At 38.8% G+C, this 15,751-nt stretch overlaps 1 long non-coding RNA gene across 1 annotated transcript in view; it reads right to left on the bottom strand.

Moving 5' to 3' along the window:
• LOC129047781 (uncharacterized) overlaps positions 1-15,751 on the bottom strand; it is a 44,651-nt gene that overhangs the window by 20,587 nt on the left and 8,313 nt on the right. Inside the window, exon 4 of the long non-coding RNA XR_010136487.1 lies at positions 6,292-6,392. This is a non-coding gene — a long non-coding RNA (uncharacterized LOC129047781). The remainder of the gene's footprint in view (positions 1-6,291; positions 6,393-15,751) is intronic.

Below are 15,751 nucleotides of genomic sequence, written 5' to 3' on the forward strand. Positions count from 1 at the left end.
GTGTTCTTTCCACATGCTTGCTGATATCACAGACGAGCTTCAACCTGAGGCTCTGAGGTTCACCCTGTCCTTCATCTTCATTTCACTGATCAACTCACGTTTCTCCTTTACTCCTGTATGTGGAGTCCTATCATGACACACATGTTCCCATGTGTCATGATAGGACTCCACAGGACATGAGAGCTGTTTAACAAGACTGTGCTGGGTAGGCTGGGCGTGGTGGCTCACACCTGCAATCCCAGCACTTTGGGAGGCCAAGGCAGGCAGGTCATGAGGTCAGGAGATGGAGATCATCCTGGCTAACACGGTGAAACCCCATCTCTACTACAAAAAATACAAAAACAAAATTAGCTGGGTGTGGTGGCGGGCTACTTGGGAGGCTTAGGCAGGAGAATGGCATGAACTCAGGAGGTGTAGCTTGCAGTGAGCTGAGATGGCACCACTGCACTCCAGCCTGGGTGACAGAGCGAGACTCTGTCTTAAAAAAAAAAAAAAAAAGACTCTGCTGGGCAGTAGTGATGCTTGTGCATAGGCAAGCCTGTATTTCCCAGCCCTTAACATTACGCAGGGCCTCATGACTAGTTCTGATCAATGAAATGTGAGCAAAAGTGAGGCCGATGCTGTCAAAGTCCCAGTGTGGTTCTCTGTTCTCTTTCTCCTGCTGCAGCTACCAGAAAGGCCACAAATTCCACCAGAAGCAGTGACAAGAGGATGGAGCCGTTGTCAGCCTAGATTCCTGAGTGTCAGTGTGAAACAGAGCTCCCCATTCACCCTCACTGGGCATCTAGCATGAATAAGAAATAATCCTTTTTTTTTTCTTTTTTCTTTTTTTTTTTTGAGACGGAGTCTTGCTCTGTCACCCAGGCTAGAGTGCAGCGGCACAATCTCAGCTCACTGCAACCTCTGTTTCCCAGGTTCAAGCAATTTTCCTGCCTCAGCCTTCCAAGTAGCTGGGATTACAGGCACCCGCCACCACACCCGGCTAATTTTTGTATTTTTAGTAGAGAAGTTTCACCACGTTGGCCAGGCTGGTCTCAAACTCCTGACCTCATGATCTACCCACCTCGGCCTCCCAAAGTGCTGGGATTACAGGCATGAGTCACTGCGCCTAGCCCCTTTGTTGTTTTCACCTACAGAAATTTTGAAATTGCTTTACAAGTGCTTAATGTAAATTGTCCCCATTAAAATAAAAACTAAAGAACAGTAATTATTTAAATGTGACATAATCAAGCATTCTCTTTTACCTATGGAAATATTTTAAGTGAATTTTGATAATCCACAATTCATGTAATGCTTTAAATTTTAAATTTCACATTTTGTTTCACACTTCTCTGATATACTTTTTTTCTCCATAGCTCAGCATACTGATTTTCACAAAGACATGTAATGTATACAGTAACATTTTAAACGTGGCTTTGAGAGATGAGATGAGAGGTGAAGCAGAGAGGTGCTAACGGCTCCAGTCACTGAGGGGCAGTGAGAAAGTAGATTGAAGGGAGGAGGATGAGTGTGACGGTTACTATCATGTGTCAACTTGACTGGGCCACAGGATGCCCAGATAGTGGGTTAAACATTTCTGGGCATGTCTGCGAGGGTGTTTTCAAAAGAAGTATATATCTCTTTAAATTTTTAATTGGAGTACTGAGTAAGGCAGATTGCCCTCCTCAATGTGAGTGGACCCCATCCAATCCACTGAGGACTTGAATAGAACAAAAATGTCAGAGGAAGTGAGAATCCTGCCTCTCTCTTTCCCCGCCTGACTGCTTGATCCAGGACATTGCTTGGTTTCTGTCCTTGAACTCGGACTTACACCATCAGTGCTCCTGATTCTCAGGCTTTCGGACTCAGACTGGAACTATACCACCAACTTTCCTGGGTCTCTGTCTTACAGACACAAGACAGAAGATTCTCAGCCTCCACAATTACAGAACTGCCCCCAGTGAGTGCTGGAAATCTCTGATCAAGCGATTTCGGAGTGGTATACTGCCTAAGACTTCGTTGTGTTGGAAAACCACTCACCATTATCCCTAGCAACTCAGTAGCAAATGTTGACTTCCTGTTTTCACAATCTTATGCTCTACTATAGAGGGTATAGTAACTACCTAGAGGTTATAGTAACAGAGGGATGAATGCTCCCACTAGGAGACGCAAGAATGATTCTACTGAACTGGAAGTTAAGAATGTCACCTGGCCACTTTGGGTTACTCATGCCTCTGAATCAACTGGCAAAGAAGGGAGTCATTGTGCTGGTTGGGGTGATTAATCCTGACTACCAAGAGAAAATTGGACTACTATTCCACAATGGAGATAAAGAAGAGTATGTCTGCAACACAGGAGGTCCCTCGAGGCACCTTTCAATATTATCATGCCTGGTGGTTAAGGTTGATGGAAAACTACAACAAACCAATCCAGGCAGGAACACTCATGGCCTAGACCCTTCAGGAATGAAGGTTTGGGCCACCACATAAAGCAAAGAGCTATGTAGTGCTGGAGGGCTTACTGGAGGAAACAGAAATACTGAACTGGTAAAGGAAGAAGCTAATTATAAACACTAACTACAGCCACAAGACAAATTATAGAAAAGAGGACTTTGTCACATGTATATCTTTCTTTCTTTCTTTTTTTTTTTTTTTTTTGAGATGGAGTCTTGCTCTGTAGCCCAGGATGGAGTGCAGGGATGCGATCTCGGCTCACTGCAAGCTCCGCCTCCCAGGTTCACGCCATTCTCCTGCCTCAGCCTCCCAAGTAGCTGGGACTACAGGCGCCCATTACCATGTCCAGCTAATTTTTTTGTATTTTTAGTAGAGACAGGGTTTCACCGTGTTAGCCAGGATGGTCTCGATCTCCTCACCTCGTGATCTGCCCTCCTCGGCCTCCCAAAGTGCTGGGATTACAGGCGTGAGCCACCGCGCCCGGCTGTCATATGTATATATTTCTTATTTAATTATAAATACATTTGTGTGTGTGTGTGCAGGTGTGTGCGTGTGTGCATGTGTGTCCTATTGGCTCTGTTTCTCTGGGAAGTTCTAACACAAAGAGGGTAATATGATAATATTGTGCCACTGGTAAGTGGTACAAACATCAGAGGCACCAGGCTTTTCAAAGGTAGAAAAAGAAGAATTGATTTGGAAGTCGTAATGAGGCCTATGGAATTGGAGGGGGGATGATGACTAGAGAGAGGCCAATTTTCAATTAAGGCAAGAAATGGGAGAGAAGGTTTAAGTAAAGGATGTCTATATGGAAACTATACTGATCAGGAATTCCAGAGAGCACAGAGAAAGGGTTTGAAGAGGAGAAGACTGATGGAAGATGGAGTCAGATTGAGGAACATTCACAAAAGAGGTGAAGGGTAGGGGTGAGAGAGGGAAATTCCAGGAGCCTGTGACAGCAGTAGGTGGGGAGGTGAGGGTCCAGATCTGTTTTCATGGGGAAAGAGCATAATAGGTTTATCATTAATGTAAGTACTCAGCCTGCTGGTGTGGCTGCCTTATGGTAACTGTGCCCTCTCAAACACCACGTCTCTAATAAGCACCAAGAGTGTTTTGAACATGGTAGGCAAAAACTATGAGTGTGTTAATTTGAATTTAATTTCTTAGCAAACTTTGTGAAAAGATGAAGATGATTAATTCCACTTTTTTGTATTTTCTTGCGGGAGGGAAGATCCTCCCAACTGCATATCCTGCTGCAGTATTTCCTCCCACTGTGAGCTCACAGGCTTCTCGGTGTAATAGAATGACTCTGTTACAATTCTGTTGGCTGGAGGTTTCACCTGAGTTTCACAGGGAAGGCCAGGAGGAACTTTTAGTCAAAGCAGCAGATGTTTTTCTTTCCTGTATGTAAGTGGGAGTTTGAGTGGATCTTGGGACCTCAGTGCACAAATGAAGCCAACTGAGACACTTAAATATATATAAACATATGCCAGATGATTTTAACTTTTTCCACACTGGGCCAGGAGACCTCCAAATCAAGGTAGCACAGCAAGTTCATGCTTCAAAATTTCCCCTTCTTTGCAAACAACAATAAATAAATCAAAAGAGGACACTGTCAAACAGATAGCAGGTCCAAAATGCAAAATAAAATGCCTGTGCCTTGGGATAGATGTGTGGAGAAGGAAGGGAAAGAAGAGAGAAAAAGAAATGCCCAAAACACTTACCAATTAAAATCCATTTATATGGTATTAGCCAACCAAATATAGTATGGGTATTTTTTTAGAACTCAATAAACAGAGACCCCTAGAGGTATTTTTTCCTTGGTAGGTCCTTCATAGTTTTATGACAACAGTGTCCCTCCGTGCCCCGCCAGTCCTAACTCGCCTCAAAAATGACTAAATATTTTCATGAACAAAGTACCTAATTTTGGCCATACCACTAATTTTATTTGCTTGCTTTTACATTTCTGGGCCTCGGTTTCTTTCTCTAAATGAGGATATTGGACTAGAATTTTTAAATATTTTTTGAGCACTCTAATTTTATCTTTCTACATTCATAATGATATTAAAATATTTCAAATATGCTTGAGATTCTCGTGGTTGTTATTTATATGTATTGGTTTAAGTAAGAAGAAATATGGTAAAAGTATTAAATATACTACAATAAAATGATTGTTTTAGTATTCCCAAACAGACAACAAACATAATTACACTGCAAGAAACTCAAGTGAAATACAGATTTGAAATTCTTATTACGAATCACATCCAAATTGAGATTAACTTCTTAAACATGTAGAGGAAAATCTCAATCTACCCAAATAAATAATATGCCTCTAGCAAGAAGAAAGACTTCATTTTGGGTTGAGTTTTACAGATTCTTCCCTTACTTCTCCTTAGTCAATACGTATTTAAAGCAGATGCATCTGACTCATTTAAAGTATCCAGTCAGAAATATGAAGGCCAAATCCATATCTTCCAAGCATGAAGCAAGCAAATAAAGTATAATGATTTTCTGTCAATGAAGCTCATGCATGAAATAAAACTGGGACTCACCATGTAGACTCAAAGCACACAATGACCAAAGGGCCAGAGATCGATCCAAGGTGACTACAACACAGCCCACAATGAAAAAGTCAGGAAAGTGCCTCCATAAATCCATGCAAAGAATGAGAAAAATAGGAGGTAAAACAAAACTGATGAGTAATAGTATTAAACTTTGCACAAGTCCTGGAAATACAGCACAGTACAACCATGGATCCAATTAGGGGCATCTGGGCTTTTCTTGCCTCTTGAGTTAGAATCAGTTAGAACAGTATTGGTTCACAAAAATTGCATACCTGGCCAAAAAAAGTAGCTCTTGGTAATTATTTCCAAATGGCTGGAGAAAAGAAAGAGGTAACATAAAACATGTGATTGAAGAGTACTGCAGCCTTGGGGCAGAAGGCTGTAAGCAAGATGGTGAGTAGGACTTTCTAGCTCTTGTTCCCCTGCAGAAACATCAATTGGAACAACTATCCATGCATAAAACCACCTTCACAAGAACTAAGGAAACCAGGTAGGAGATTACAGAAAGGATGCACTAAAGAGATAGAAAGGACAGTTGGGGTAGTAGCCCGACCGTAGCTGATCAGTAGCCCCAGACTTTGGACTAACCCCAACTCCAGGTTATCCCCCACAGACTCAGGCTCCAGGCCCACCCCAGGGCCAGGGAGCCAAAGGCTCTGGACTGCTTGCAGCACCAGGCTGGTCCCCATGGCCCGAGGATTCAGACCTACCCAAGAACCAGGCCAACCCCTACAGCTCTCATCTCCAAACAGGCACCCACAGACCCACTCTTCAGATTTTCCCCTGCAGCCACACATTACAGCAGACCCACAGCCCAGTCCCTTCCTGGTAGACTCCAGCACTGGATTAGCCCCCATGGACCCAGGCTCCAAGATGACCTCTGTAGACTCAGGTTTCAGGCCAGCACCTGGAGCCCCCAGACAGAGGTCAACCCTAATGTTCCTAGCCTCCAGGCCAACACCCACACATCTAGCCCCTAGGACAAGATTGTTTAAAGAAATAATCACTAAAAAATTCTTAAACCTGGGGAATGATATCAAGGTATAAGGACCAAATGTCTCCAACCAGATTCTATCCAAACAAGACTATAACAAAATGTATTATAATCAAACTATCAAAAATCAAAGACAAAGAGAGAATCCTAAAAGCAGCAAGAGAATAGAAATAAATCACATATATGAGAGTTCCAATAAGGCTAGCAGCATATTTCTTAGCAAAAACCTTACATGGCAGGAGAGAGCAAGATGATATATTCAAAGCCCCAAAGAAAAAAAATCTGCCAACTAAGAATACTGTACCTGCCAAAGCTGTTCTTCACAAATAAAAGTGAGATAAAGACTTTTCCAGACAAATAAAAGCTGACTTGTCTCACAAGAAATCCTAAAGGAAGCTCTTCAGGCTGAAAGAAAAGAAAAGAATGCTCATTGTTGTCATGGAAACATGAGAAAGTATAAAACTCACTGCTACAAGTAAGTACACAGTCAAATTCAGAATATTCTAATACTGCAGTGATGGTATGTAAATCATCTGTGTCTTTAGTATGAAGATTAAATAAATATTAAAAACAATAGCTATAATAATTTGCTAAGGGATATACAATTAAAAATATAAATTATGACATCAAAACATAAAATGGGGGCAAGGGGATGGAGTAAAAGTGGAGACTTTTTTCTATGTGATCAAAGTGAAGTTGTTACCAAGTATAAATAGTCTGTTATAAGAGGTTTTATGTAAGCCTAATGGTAGCTACAAAACAAAAACTTATACTAGTTACACAAAGCAAAAATAAACAAAGTCAAAAATTGTTACAAGAAATGAATTAAGGTCATTATATATTGATAACTCGTAAATTTATCAAGAATATAAAATACTTATAACTGTATAGATACCAAAAATCAGAACTCCAAAATACATGAAACAAACATCGATAGACTTGAAGGAAGAAGCAGATAGTACTACGATAATTGTTGGAGACTTCAATACCCCACTGCATTTGGCAAATTATATGCCTCATATCGTTTGAATGTGGTTTGGCTTTGCCAAGGCTCCTGTGGAAACTTGATCCTCCATGTAACAGTGCTAAACGGGGGAGCCCACTGGGAGGTGTTTGGGTCAGTGGGTGGATCTCTCTCTCTCTCGCTTTCTTTTTCACCACATGATCTCTTTGCACATGCCCACACCCCATCCACTTTCTGCCATGAGTGGAAGCAGCATGAGGGAGGTCCTCACTAGATGCAGCTGCTCAATCTTGAACCTTGAAGTCACCAGAATCATGGGCCAAGTAAACCTCTTCTCTTTATAAATTACCCAGTCACAGGTAGTCTGTTACAGAAACACTAAATGGACTTAAACACTCACTTTCAATAACAGATAGAACATCTAGACAGAAGATCAATAAAGAAATAGAGGACTTGAAAAACACTGTAAATCAACAAGACCTAACAGACATATAGAAAATACTCCACCGAGGCCGGGCGCAGTGGCTCACGCCTGTAATCCCAGCACTTTGGGAGGCCGAGGCGGGCTGATCACGAGGTCAGGACATTGAGACCATCCTGGCTAACACAGTGAAACCCCGTCTCCACTAAAAAATACAAAAAAAAAATTAGCCGGGCGTGGTGGCGGGCGCCTGTAGTCCCAGCTACTTTGGAGTCTGAGGCAGGAGAATGGCGTGAACCCGGGAGGCGGAGCTTGCAGTGAGCCGAGATCTGCGCCACTGCACTCCAGCCTGGGCGACAGAGCGAGACTCCATCTCAAAAAGAAAAAAAAAAGAAAATACTCCACCGAACAATTGCAAAATACACAAAGCACGTGGATCATGTGTCAGGGTAGGCCATAAAACAAGTTTCAATAAATGTAAAAAGATAAAGTTATGTAAATTGTAAATTATCTTCTCTGACAAATACAGAATGAAACTAAAAATCAATAACAGAAGCAAAACTGGAAAATTTACAAATATGTAGAAATTAACACAATCTTAAGCAGCCTATAGGTCAAATAAAAAATTACAAGGGAGATTAGAAAATATTTTGAGCCAAATGAAAGTGAAAACATGATATACCCAAATTATGAATGTAGTCAAATCACTGCTCAGGCCAGTCATGGTGACTCATGCCTGTAATCCCAGCACTTTGGGAGGCCAAGAAGGGCGGATCACCTGAGGTCAGGAGATTGAGACCAGCCTGGCCAACATGGTGAAACCCCGCCTCTACTGAAAATACAAAAATTAGCCGGGTGTGGTGGCAGGAGCCTGTAATCCCAGTTACTTGGGAGGCTGAGGCAGGAGAATCGCTTGAACTTGGGAGGCAGAGGCTGGAGTGAGCCGAGATTGCGCCACTGCACTCCAGCCTGGGTGACAGAGCAAGACTCCGTCTCAAAAAAAAAAAAAAATTACAAACTATTTTATGCCAACAAGTTAGATAACCTAGATGAAATCAGTAAATTCCTAGAAACACACATCTATCAAAATTGACTCGAGAATAGAAAATCTGAATAGACCTATAACAAGTAAAGTAATTCAATCAGTAATCAAAACTTACCACCACCAACAAAAAAGTTCAGGACCAGATAGCTTCTCTGATTAATTCTACCAAACATTTAAAGAAGGATTCACACCTAATGATATAATCATATAGTTTTTGTTTAATTTTGTTTATGTGATTTATCACATTTATTGACTTGTGTATGTTAAATCATCCTTGCATCCCTGATATAAAACCCACTTGATCATGATGCATTATCTTTTTCATATGCTGTTGGATTCAGTTAGCTAGTATTTTGTTGGGGATTTTTGCATCTATATTCAGGGATATTGATTTGTAGTTTGTTTTCTTATGTCATCTCCTTTTGGTATTAGGGTGATACTGGCTTCATAGACTGATTTATGGAGGATTCCCTCTTTCTCTACCGTTTGGAATAGTTTCAGTAGGATTGATACCAGTTCTTCTTTGAATGTCTGATAGATTTCAGCTGTTAATCCATCTGGTTCTGGATTCTTTTTTTGTTGGCAGTGTTTTTTTTTTTTTTTAATCACTGATCAATCTTGCTGCTTGTTATTGGTCTGCTCAGGGTTTCTATTTCTTCCTGATTTAGTCTAGGAGGGTTGTATATTTCCAGGAGTTTATCCATCTCCTCTAGACTTTCTAGTCTGTGCATGTAAAGGTGTTTATAGTAGCCTTGAATGACCTTGTGTATTTCTGTGGTATTGGTTGTACTATCTCCAGTTTCATTTCTACTTGAGCTTATATGAATCTTTTCTCTTCTTGGTTAATCTCACTAATGGTTATCAACTTTGTTTATCTTTTCAAAGAACCAGCTTTTCATTTCATTTATCTTTTGTATTTTTTGTTTCATTTAGTTCTCTTCCATCTTTGTTATTTCTTTTCTTCTGCTGGGTTTCAGTTTAGTTTGTTCTTGTTTCTCTAGTTCCTTCAGGTATGACATTAGGTTTTCTATTTGTGCTCTTTCAGACTTTTGACGTAGGCATTTAATGCTATAAACTTTCCTCTTAGCACCAGTTTTGCTGTATTCCAGAAGTTTTGATAAGTTGTGCCATTGTTCTCATTCATTTCAAAGAATTTTTAATTCCTATCTTGATTTCATTGTTAACCACCAAATCATTCGAGAACAGATTATGTAATTATCATGTATTTATATCATTTTAAGTGTTCTTTCTGGAGTTGCTTTCCAGTTTTATTCCACTATGGTCTGAGAAAATACTTGATATGATTTCAATTTCGTTAAATTTGTTGAGACTTGTTTTGTAACCTATCATAGGTTATCTTGGAGAATGTTCCATGTGCTGATGAAAAAAAAAGTATATCCTGCAGTTGTTGGGAAGAATGTTTTGCAATTATCTGTTAAGTCCATTTGTTCTAGGGTATAGTTTAAGTCCATTATTTCTTTGTTGACTTTCTGTCTTGATGATCTGTCTAGTGCTGTAAGTGGAGTATTGAAGTCCCCCACTATATTTGTACTGCTGTTTATCTCATTTCTTAGGTCTAGTAGTAATTGTTTTACAAATTTGGAAGCTCCAGTGTTAGGTGCATATAAATTTAGGATCATAATATCTTCCTGTTTGACTAATCCTTTTATCATTATATATAAATCCAGCATTCCTTTATAATAAAAACCTTCAACGAAATAAGCATAGAAGGGACATATCTTAAAGTAATAAAAGCCATATATGACAAACCCATACTCAACATCATACTGAATAGGGAAAAGCTGAAAGCATTCCCCCTGAGAACAGGAACAAGACAAGGATGCCCACTTTTACTGCTTCTACTTAACATAGTACTGGAAGTGCTGGCCAGAGCAATCAGACAAGAGAAAGAAATAAAGGGCATCCAAACTGGAAAAGAGGAAGTCAAACTGTTGCTGTTCACTGATGATATAATTCTATACCTAGAAAACCTTAAAGACTCATCTGAAAAGCTCCTAGACCTAACAAATGAATTCAATAAAGTCTCAGGATACAAAATAAATGTACATAAATCAGTAACATTGCTATACACCAAGAGTGACCAAGCTAAGAATCAAATTAAGAATTCAATTCAGCCAGGCACAGTGGCTCGTGTCCACAATCCTCAGCACTTTGGGAGGCTGAGGCGGGTAGATCACCTAAGGTCATGAGTTTGAAACCAGCCTGGCCAACATGGCAAAACCCACTCTTTACTAAAAATACAAAAATTAGCCGGGCACATTGGTGGGCACCTGTAATCCCACCTACTCAGGAGGCTAAGGCAGGAGAATCACTTGAACCTGGGAGGCAGAGGTTGCAGTGAGCTGAGATTGCGCCATTGCACTCCAGCCTGGGTGACAGAATGAGACTCTGTCTCAAAAAAAAAAAAAAAAATTCAACCCCTTTTACAACTGCAAAAGTAAAACAAAATACTTAGGAATATATTTAACCAAGGAGGTGAAAGATCTCTACAAGGAAAACTACAAAACACTACTGAAAGATTCATAGATGACATGAACAAATGGAAACACATCCCACACTCACGGATGGGTAGAATAAATATTGTGAAAATGACCATACTGTCCAAAGCAATCTACAGATTCAATGCAATTCCCAACAAAATACCATCATCATTCTTTATAGAACCAGAAAAAGCAATCCTGAAATTCATATGGAACCAAAAAAGAACCTGCATAGCCAAAGCAATACTAAGCAAAAAGAACAAATCTGGAGGCATCACATTACCCAACTTCAAATTATACTAAAAGGCTAAAGTCACCAAAACAGCATGGTACTGGTATAAAAGTAGGCACATAGACCAATGGAATAGAACAGAGAACACATAAATAAAGCCAACATACTTACAGCCAACTGATCTTCAACAACACAAACAAAAACATAAATTGGGGAAAGGACACTCTATTCAGTAAGTGGTGCCGGGAAAACTGGCAAGCCACACGTAGAAGAATGAAACTGAATCCTCATCTCTCACTTATACAAAAGTCAACTCAAAATGGCTTAAATCTAAGAAAACTTAGACTTAAATCTAAGACCTGAAACCATAAAAATTTTATGAATGAAACTGAATCATCATCTCTCACTTATACAAAAGTCAACTCAAAATGGCTTATATCTAAGAAAACTTAGACTTAAATCTAAGACCTGAAGCCATAAAAATTTTAGAAGATAACATCAGAAAAAGTCTTCTAGACATTGGCTTAAGCAAAGAATTCTTAACTATGACCCCAAAAGCAATGCAACAAAAACAAAAATAAATACATGGCACCTAATTAAACTAAAAAGCTTCTACAAAGTGAAAGAAATAATCAGCAGAGTAAACAGACAACCCACAGATTGGAAGAAAGTATTTGCAAATTATGCGTTTGACAAAGGACTAATATCCAAAATCTACAAGAACTGAAACAAATCAACAGTAAAAAATAATAATAATTCCATGAAAAAGTGGGCAAAGGACATGAATAGACAATTCTCAAAAGAAGATATACAAACATCCAACAAAGTGAAAAAAATGCTCAACATCACTAATTATCAGGGAAATACAAATTAAAACCACAATGAGATATCACCTTTCTCTTGCAAGAATAGCCATAATTAAAAAGTCAAAATACAATAGATGTTGGCATGGATGTAGTGGAAAGGTAACACATCTACACTGCTGGTAGGAATGTAAACTAGTACAACCACTATGGAAAACAGTATGGAAAAACTAGTTTTCCACTGTGGAAAACACAGGTTTTTTGTTTTTTTTTTTTGTTTTTTAATTTTATTTATTTATTTATTTATTTGTTGAGACAGAGTCTCACTCTGTTGCCCAGGCTAGACTGCAGTGGCACCATCTTGGCTCACTGCAAGCTCCACCTCCCAGGGTGAACGCCATTCTCCTGCCTCAGCCTCCTGAGTAGCTGGGACTACAGGCACCCGCCACCATGCCCAGCTAATTTTTTGTATTTTTTAGTAGAGACAGGGTTTCACCGTGTTAGCCATGATGGTCTTGATCTCCTGACCTCATGATTTGCCTGCCTTGGCCTCCCAAAGTGCTGGGACTACAGGCGTGAGCCACTGTGCCAGGCTGGAAAACAGTTTTAAAGGACCAAAAGTAGAACTACCATTCGATCCAGCAATCCTGCTATTGGGTAACTACCCAAAGGGAAATAAGTCACTATATGAAAAAAGATACATGCACACACATGCATATTGATAGCAGCACAATTTGCAATTGCAAAGATATGGAATCAACCTAAGTGCCCATCAACCAATGAGTGAATAAAGAAAACGTAGTATATATACACCATGGAATACTACTCAGACATAAAAAGGAATAAAATAATGTCTTTTGCAGCAACTTGGGTGGAGTTGGGGGCCATTATTTTAAGTGAAGTAACTCAAGAATGGAAAATCAAATATCATATGTTCTCCCTTATAAGTGGGAGTTAAGATATGAGGATGCAAATGAATAAGAATTATATAATGGACTTTGGGGACTCAGAGGGGAAGAGTGGGAGAGGCATAAGTGATAAAAGACCACATGTTGGGTACAGTGTACACTGCTCAGGTGACAGGTACACCAAAATCTCAGAAATTACCACTAAAGAATTTATCCATGTAAGCAAAAACTACCCGTACCTCCAAAACTATTGAAATAAAAATACAAATTGAAAAACAATTAATATCTATCCTTCTCAAGCTTTTCCAAAAAAGTTGAAGAGGAGGGAACACTTTCTAACTTATTCTATAAGGACAGCATTACCCTGATATGAAAACCAGGCAAAGATATTCTAAGAAAAGAAAGCTACAGACCAATATCCCTTATGAATAAAGATGCAAAAATCCACAACAAAATGCTAGCAAATGAAATCCAACAGCATATTAAAAGGATTTTATACCATATCTAAGTGGAATTCAGCCCAGGAAAGCAAGGATGGTCCAACATTAGAAACTCAATGTATTATATGACATTAATAGGATATAGGTGTGTGGGGGCGAGGAGAAATTCAGGATCATCTCAACTGCAGAAAATGCATTCAACAAAATCTGCCACACTTTCATGATAAAAATCCTCAGGCCAGGCGTAGTGGCTCACACCTGTAATCCCAGCACTTTGGGAGCCTGAGGTGGGTGGATCACGAGGTCAGGGGTTCTAGACCTCCTGAGACCAGGCTGGTCAACATGGTGAAACCCCCTCTCTATGAAAAAAAAAAAAAAAAAATTAGCCGGGCGTGGTGGCAGGTGCCTGTAGTCCCAGCTACTCAGGAGGCTGAGACAGAAGAATCACTTGAATCCGAGACGTGGAGGTTGCAGTAAGCCAAGATCGAGCCATTGCACTCCAGCCTGGGTGACAAAGCTAGACTTTGTCTCAAAAGAAAAAAAAATCCTCATATAAAATTACAAATTGAAGGGGAATTCCTTAACATAAAATAAGGGCATTTATGAAAAACCCATAGTCAAAATCATATTCACTGGTTAAAGACTAAAACTTTCTCCTAAGATCAGGAACAAAACAAGGAGGACCCCTTTTACCACTTTCATTTAACATTGTACTGGAAGTTCTAGCCAGAGAAATCAGAAATGAAAAATAAATAAGAAGCATCGAAAGATCTCTATTCACTGATAACCCTAGATATAGAAAATCCCAGAGAAACCACTACTACAGCTGATAAACAAATTCAGCAAAGGTACAAGCTGAACACAAAAATCACATGTGTTCTTAGAAAGGTGCAGTGAATAATTTAAAAACTAAATTAAGACAATTCCATTTATAATAGCATAAAAATGGTAAAAAAAAAAACACCTCAAATTAAATGTTATCAAGGAAGTGAAAGTATTACACAATGAAAACTACAAACCATTGCTGAAAGAAATTAAAGAATACCTAAATAAATGGAAATATGCCTTGTGTTCATGGATTGGAAGACTTGATATTGCCACAGTGGCAATACTTAAACAGATCTAGTTTCAATACAATCTATGTCAAAATTTGAATAGTCTTTTTGCAGAAATGGAAAAGCTAATTATCAAATATGTAAGGAATTGCAAAAGATCTCGAACAGCTAAGACAGTATTATTGAAAAAGAAGAGTAAAGTTGTAGGACTCACACTTTCCAATTTCAAAACTTATTACAAAGTTAACAATAATCAAAACAGTGTGGCCCTGTTTATCCTTATGGATAAACATATAGATGAGAAAAATAGAATTGTGATTCCAGAAATAAGCCCATGCATTTGTGGTGATTAATTTTTGACAGGGTGCAAAGACCATTCAATGGGGAAAGAATAGTCTCTTCAACAGATAGTGCTTGGACAACCAAATAGCCATGTGCAAAAGAATGAAGGTGAACCCTTATTTCATACCATATAGAAAAACTGACTCAAAATGTATCAAAGACCTAAATGCAAGAGCTAAATCTACAAAACTCTTAGAAGAAAACCTATGCTTAAATCTTCCTGATCTTGAATCTGAGATTAGGTTCTCAGATACAGATTAGGTACATACATGTTCTTAGACATGACCCGAAAAGCATGAACAACAAATTAAGAAATATATAAATTGGGCTCCATCAAAATTTAAAACTTTTGTACACCAAATGATATTATTAAGAAAGTTTAAAAATAACCTACAGAATGGGAGAAAAAAATTGCAAATCTCTAAATGATGTGTCTATATAAAGAACTTTAACTACTCAACAATAGAAAGACAAACAACCCAATTAAAATAAAATGGTCAAAGAAATTATATAGGTATTTCTGCAAAGAAGACCTACAAATGGCCAAGAAGCACATGAAAAGATGTTCAATACTATTAGTTATTAGAGCAATACAAATCAAAACCACGATGAGATACCACTTCGCTACCAGGATGGCTATAATTAAAAAAAAAAATTAAACACCAAGTGTTGATGAAGATGTGGAGTAAATCATACATGGCTAGTGATGATGATGTTTGTGGAAAGCAGTTTGGCAGTGGTCAAAAAGTTGAACACAGAATTACTATATGACCCAGCAATTTCACTCCTAGGTATATACCCCAAAGAAATGAAAACAAGTTCTCAAACAAATACATGTACATACATCTTCAAAAGAGCTCTCTTCAAAATAGCCAAAAGTTGGAAACAACCCAGATGTCCGTCAACAGAGGAATGTATAAACAAATTATGATATACACATATAGTGGAATATTATGCAACCATAAAAAGAAGTGGAGTACTGATAAATGTTATAACATGAATGAACCTCAAAAACATTATGCTAAATGAAAGAAGTCAGGCCCACAAAAAATT

Source organism: Pongo abelii, chromosome 13 (assembly GCF_028885655.2).
Source record: "Pongo abelii isolate AG06213 chromosome 13, NHGRI_mPonAbe1-v2.0_pri, whole genome shotgun sequence".
In the NCBI taxonomy this organism is placed as follows: Eukaryota; Metazoa; Chordata; class Mammalia; order Primates; family Hominidae; genus Pongo; species Pongo abelii.